The sequence below is a fragment of the Micromys minutus genome (assembly GCF_963924665.1).
Source record: "Micromys minutus genome assembly, chromosome: 1".
Taxonomy (NCBI): domain Eukaryota; kingdom Metazoa; phylum Chordata; class Mammalia; order Rodentia; family Muridae; genus Micromys; species Micromys minutus.
Window position 1 is genome coordinate 215,511,405 of NC_137969.1, and position 6,763 is coordinate 215,518,167.

Genomic DNA, 6,763 nt, shown 5'->3' on the forward strand with positions numbered 1-6,763 from the left:
CCTCAGTACAGTAGCTGGGCTTGTTAGATGTGGTCTAGTGAAAGTTTCTGAAAAGCTGGAGAGATGTACAACCTGTCCCTCAAATCATGGATGGTTTTGATATGTCAGTACAAAACTCTGTGACCCCAGAGAATTGGGGTCCCTATATCAGATGATGCAAAATCAGAAAATGCTCTGGCCTTTTATTCCTCAAGTTGGCTTAGCTTGGAAGAGAGATGGATGGCCAAGTGCCAGGCAATGCTAAAGGCTTACCGAGATGAAAACTTACCTTTTGTAATTGTTGGGATTCTGTAAACCTCACCCCTCAATTACCCAGCAGTAGCCAGGTATGCTCCACCCCAGTGACCTGACACTATAAAAGGGGCTGCTTGCCCCCTCCTCTCTCTCTTGCCTCTTGTTCTCTCTCTCCTGCTCTTGGCCTCTTGTGCTCTTGCAGCCTTGCTTTCCCCTTCGTACCCCTCTCTTCCTCTTCCCTTTCCCCCCTCCCTCCACATGCTTATGGCCGGCTCTATTCCTCTCTTCTCTCTCTCTGCCTCTACCACCCTCTTAACTCTCCCGTGACTTGAATAAACTCTAATCTGTACTATACCATCGTGTGCCTGGTCCCTCAGGGGGAAGGGATTCCCAACATGGGCCCCTCACAGGAATGTTGCCCCCAGGCCTCACCGCACCTCCATGGGCCATATCCCCCCACTCTCTTCATCCATTTCCTAACATTGGTGCCAATACCCGGGACGTCATATTTTAACAACAGTAATACTAAACAGTATTCATTTTCTCCTCGGTGTCTTTTCTGTGTTCCTCAAGGAGCTATGCTAGCAGGTGTGTGTGTGTGTGTGTGTGTGTGTGTGTGTGTGTGTGTGTGTGTGTGTTCTGTGAGGAAGGCATGAGCTTCCCAGGTTGAAATTGCAAGTTAATCTGTGGGGCCAAGCATCTGAAGAGGGTGGGGTGAGATGACACTGGGCTGTGGAGGGACTAGAGATGTACCAGTTTTGGAGTGAGGAGCCTGGAGCCCACTTAGAGCAGAATCAATAGGTAGTCTGGGCATGTCAGAGAATCCAGGGACTGAATATCGAATCCTGGAAAAAGCCTGAGCAGGTATAGAATTCCAGGCAGGAGCCTCAGGTACACACACACACACACACACACACACACACACACACACACACACTCGAGTATATACACACATGTGCGCATACACACACCTATGGGCGTGCACACACACATGCATATACACATATAGTATGTACACACATTGCTGCACATCACACACAGCTGTATTACATAGCTTGACTTTACCCTGTGTTATCACTAGGAATGCAACAAGATTTGGGCTTCAGAGAGAAACAAAACAAACAAATGAAACAACCCCCCCCCAGCAAACCTCGCCTAACTGTGTAAGGAAACAAACAAAGAGAAGATTAATTCTGAAAAAACTGTGCTAAGAGACATGAGCAACTCCTGACCAGGGGAGTGGCAAGTGTGGTAAGCTCAAGGTTTCCACAGACCATTGTGGTGCAACATGTTCAAGAGCTGACCTTCCGGTCTCCTTGTCTCAGGACCTCTGTGAGAGCAAACTGCCCCTGGAACCTACACCTTGGCTTGATCTTTGCACTCAATCAATCATGCACAGGAGACTCCTGGGGTTAGCGGTGGACCACAGGGATAGAGCATGTGCCGAGCATCACAAGCCCGGAGGAGCTACCTCTCATCACAAGGAAACAAAACAACAATTCAAACCAAGAAGCAGAGAGACTCCCTAAGAGCCAGGGTTGGTGTGTAGGACCTTGTTCCTTGGAGGGAGCAAATCTAAAGACCTGAAAACTCCAAATTCATAAAATCCCAATATTTTAACCCCTCTGGTTTGCTTCTCTTTAAAACCTCAACAGTAAAGGGATTAGCTATGGAAGGGTAATCTTTGCTAGCTTAAAAGTTACAGTTTCCTTTCTCCCTCCCGACCATCTTGGCGGCTGATCTTGGCTGGGGGTTGTCCCGCACATAAGGCAAGAAATGGTGGCTGCAACGAAGAAGAAAAAGTCTCTGGAGCTGATCAAGTCCAGGCTCCAGCTGGTTATGAAAAGTGGAAAGTACGTGCTGGGTGCAAACAGACTCTGAAGATGATCAGACAAGGCAAAGCAAAGGTGGTTGTTCTCGTCAACAACTGCCCAGCTCGGAGGAAATCTGAAATAGAATACTCCGTTATGTTGGCTAACACTGGTGTCCATCACTACAGTGGCAATAGTATTAAATTGGGCACAGCGTGTGGCAATACGACAGAGTGTGCACACTGGCTGTCATCGACCCAGGTGACTCTGATATTATCAGAAGCCAGAACAGACTGGTGAGAAGCTTTATTAAGTTTTCCCTTAATAAAACTTTGGAAGAGCTCCTTTTGAAAAAAAAGTTATAGAAATCCAAACAGAAAATGGCTTCCTCTTAATATTTTCAGGGATCAAGGCTGAGAGTCTGATCACTCCCCGTACAAATGCAGGACATTTGCCTCCTGAATGTGTCCGCCCCATCTTGGACCTCTTTGTATGTCTTATCTTTTATTTCCCCGATCTTAAACGACACTGCCTAGTTGTTGATCACAGTGCATTTCCAGTTTAAGATAAAAACGGGAGGCTGCTTCCCCCTCTGAAGTGTCACCGACATTGATTTAGATGTTTTAGGAAAGGTTATGGAACCTTTTCGTATGTATGAGCTGCAGTAGCAGCGTGAGACCAGCAGGTGGAGGACTTTGTCCTTTGAACGCTGGGTTTCAGCCTGGATGTGGCTGTAATTTTAATCACAGCGTGTATTCTTTGTTCTGGATATTCTCACCCACAAAAAAAAAAAAAAAAAAAAAAAAGATCCATAGCCAGAAGAGAAACAAAGCTTTACTGGTTTTTATTACTCTATCCAGAACATACAGTAGATGGCAGGCTTTCTCTCTCAAAATCTTAGATATTAATATATTGAAATCTAAAAAGAATAATTTATTCTAATGCAGGGCATTGGGGGGGGGAATTAAATAAAAATAGGAATTCACTGTTACGCTAGATTTAGGAAATGCTCAAAGTTTGATGTCTAGCCTGTCTAAACACATTTGGGAACCTGTCAGATGGGTCCGAGTAGCGTCAAGTGAGATTTGGGGAGTCTTACGAAAAAAAGTCTGGTCCCACCCATTGCTGGAATTAAGAGCTGTGAGTGGCTGTGAAGGGTTCAGAGGCTTTTCTGGTGAGAACTCGCCCTAAGGGCAGGAGTCTAACATTAGCCTGACCACAAGGGGGTCTTAGTTGCCAGGGGAGCTCTAATTCGGACTGTGGCAGTTTTCTTGATTCTGTTTCCTGGCTCAGCTGTCTAGAAGCCAGTGTGTACCCCAGGGCTGTGCAAACACAGAGAGACTCCTTTCCCACGGAGCCTTACAATAAAACTCGGATCCCCAAGTGCTGTTTTGCCTTCTGCTAGGAACAGGGGGAATCCTTTGAAACACCCTCCGCACAATTTAGGGAAGAGTCCTGTGTGGGGCCAGGGGCTGGGCATTGCAGCAGAGTGGGAGCTTATGGGGACATCTTCCGGAGATTCCTGGAAATGCAGCGCCTTGTATGCCAAGCTTGCAAGTTTGTCAGAAGTGGAAGCAAGAATTGGTGATATTTGTGCTGGTATTAATGGGGTATCCTCATCTTTGAACTCATGAGGACTTAATAAATATTCATTATATATGTAATACATAATGCATCACGTGTTAAAATATCATGTATGTTGTCGCCTAGGTTCTTGGTATTTCATTTAATAGATGGGTCAAAACAAATGATGTATTTGTAAACTCTCTTTTGGGAGGTAATTCATATCAGCAAAGAATGTCTTCAGACAGATGCAAAACTTAGGTTTGTGCCACAGTGAGTGTAGGTAAAATCTTCATCAATGTCCCCTCTGTGTCTCCTTCTAGTCACTGTCCCTTCTACAAACCGTTGTTGCCCCGGTCTCCAGTGCTGCAAATGATTCTTTCAGAAGCAGGGTCTTCTACTCCAGGCCAGCCTCCAGCTCTTTGCAATCCCCCTGCTTCTGCCTCCCAAGTGCCAGAGTCACAGGCACAAGCCACCAAACCTAGCATAAATGACTTTTATACCTGTTTTTGGGTTTGTCTTTTTTTTTTTTTTTTTTTTTTTTTTGGTATAAAAGTCTGTTTGTCTGACTTAATGTATTCAGTATTGTGCCTGATTGTGGGCAGGCCCACTCCTGGGCTGTAGAAGGTAGAAGGCTTGCTGAGTACTAACAATCGTCAACCTAACCAGCCTGGCAGAAAGAAAGGTATGCTAGAGAGACCGTTTCTCGATCTGACTGTGAGCCTATAGAAATAAGGGACCCCGAAGAAATGGGAATTTCCTCCAGAAACCTCATGACGGGAGAAGAAAAAGGCAGCAGCCAGAGGGGGAGCTTGTCTCCCAGAAAAAGGTTTCAAGTAACTTCAGTTCACCTGAGACTGAAACCAAACAATGAAGTGTCAGTGGTGGGTGGGCCCACACTTGGATAAGGACGGCTTGGATGAGCCTATATCCTTGGCTCTCTTTAATTAAATTTTGGTCTCATTTCCAGACCCTGACACTGGACTTGAGGTCCACTGGATTTCTTTGTTTCTCTTCCCAATGTGGCCATGTTGGATAAATCTCTTTCATTCCACTTTTAATTAGGCTCTTTTAATTGTGTTATTGAGGACTGGTGGTCGGTCTTGGTGCACATATTGACCACCCCCCAAGACTGACAGCATGAATTCATTGCTCTACACTCTTAAACATGGGTAGAATGTGACCACTGCTCTCAACCACTTACCACTGGGCTACTGTGAACTCTAACCCGGGACTGTGAACTCAACAAAACCCTTGCTCCCTAACTTGCTTTTTATCACAGAAACAGAAGAGAAACTTAGACAAGTTCTATTTAGTGTGGGTCATTAGCAAAGCTGACGTGAATACATTTGTGCATATTTTTTAAATTGCACGCATGCATTTATTTCTTTTGGGACTACAGTTGTTAGATCTGATATATTTGAGTAGGATTTATTTTATTTTTTGTGTGGAAAATATAGTTTAGTGTTATAATTTGGGCATAGATTGAATGTGTCCCTCAAAGGATCATGTGCTGGGAGACTGGGGCCTCCGTGTGGTAAAGTAGGGGAACTTTTAAAAGGTAGAGGTCGGTGGATGGTGGCTAGGCTATTAGGAATGGAAAAGATCAATTCTCAAAGGACCCAGGTTAGTTCCTGGAAGTGTCACTTTTGTTTAAGAAGGCAAGGCTGCCCTTCGAACAACCCCTCTTCCCAACTTACTTCTATGACAGCTTTCTTCTTGCAGAAACCCAGAGAACTTTACAGGGGCCAAGCAGATGGAACTGGTTGATTTGGGACATTAAGCGCCCTAACCTGAGCAAAGTAGCATCTTTATATTAAGTACCCAGGCATTCTGTTATAGAAAGTGAAAAGTTACTAAGACAGGTTGATTCAGATATGCAGTCTTTTGAAGGAAAGGAATTAAATAACAGGAAGAAACAGGGAGTTCGGCTAAAAGACTAGGAAGAAAGAGTGTTATTTAAAATAGCTACATAATAGCAATTTTTAAAATTCATCAGCATTAAATCTTCATCAGCCACCCTGAGTTAAGTGATAACAATTTAAATATCAAGTTGCACATCTGTGTTTAAAAAAGAAAATTGGGCTCCCAGTATCCACAAGTACCCAGAGCTGACCCTGTACTACAGCTCTCTGTACTCAGATTCTGCTAGGAGAGAGCTGGTCTCCCAGGAGTGCTGTCATGCCTGAGAGCACAGGGGAGACCACCACTTCTACTCACATTCTGGGCTCAAGAGGAACCTGCCCAACGGCCTCAGGGCACAGTAACCTAGGAGCAGTCTGGGACAGGATACTTCTGGTTTCTGCCTGTGCCTGGAGCTAACACCAGAGATAAGCAGATGGTGTGAGGCAAGTCCTCGAATCTGAGCAACAGAAACCAAGGCCACATGGCACCATTAGAACCCAGTTCCCCCACCACAGCAAGTCCTACATACCCAAACACACTGGAAAAGCAAGATTCTAATTTAAAATCACAACTCATGATGGTGTTAGATGACTTTAAGAAGACTATGAAAAACTCCCTTAAAGAAATACATGACAGCACAGGTAAACAGGTATAAGTCCTGAAAGAGGAAACAACCAAACAGGTGAAGGAATTGAACAAAACCATGCAGGATCTAAAAATGGAAATAGAAACAATAAAGAAATCACAGAGAGAGACAACCCTGAAGATAGAAAACCTAGTAAAGAGTTCAAGAGACATAGATGCAAGCAGAATGCAACAGAATATAAGAGATAGAAGAGAGAATCTCAGGGGCAGACGATACCATAGAAAACATTGACACAACAGTCAAAAAAATTGCAAAATGCAAAAAGCTTCTAACCCAAAAACATCCAGAAAATCAGGACACAAAGAGAAGATAAAACCTGATAATAATAGGTGTAGAAGAGAGCAAAAATTTCCATCTTAAAGGGCCAGGAAACATCTTCAACAAAATTATAGAAAAAAACTTCTCTAGCATAATGAAAGATATGCCCATAAACATATAAGAAGCCTACAGAACTTCAATTAGATTGGACCAGAAAAGAAATTTCTCCTGCTACATAATAGTCAAAACACCAAAATGCACAAAACAAAGAAAGAATATCAAAGTAAGGGAAAAAGGTCAAGTAACCTATAAAGGCACACCTATCAGAATCACACCAAAATTCTCA

At 43.9% G+C, this 6,763-nt stretch overlaps 1 pseudogene across 1 annotated transcript; it reads left to right on the forward strand.

Annotated features, from left to right (window-relative positions):
* The first annotated feature begins 2,010 nt into the window (after window positions 1-2,010).
* On the forward strand, window positions 2,011-2,358 carry LOC308417413 (large ribosomal subunit protein eL30-like; annotated as a pseudogene). The gene has a single exon. The product of its transcript is annotated as a large ribosomal subunit protein eL30-like (transcript).
* Window positions 2,359-6,763: the final 4,405 nt, after the last annotated feature.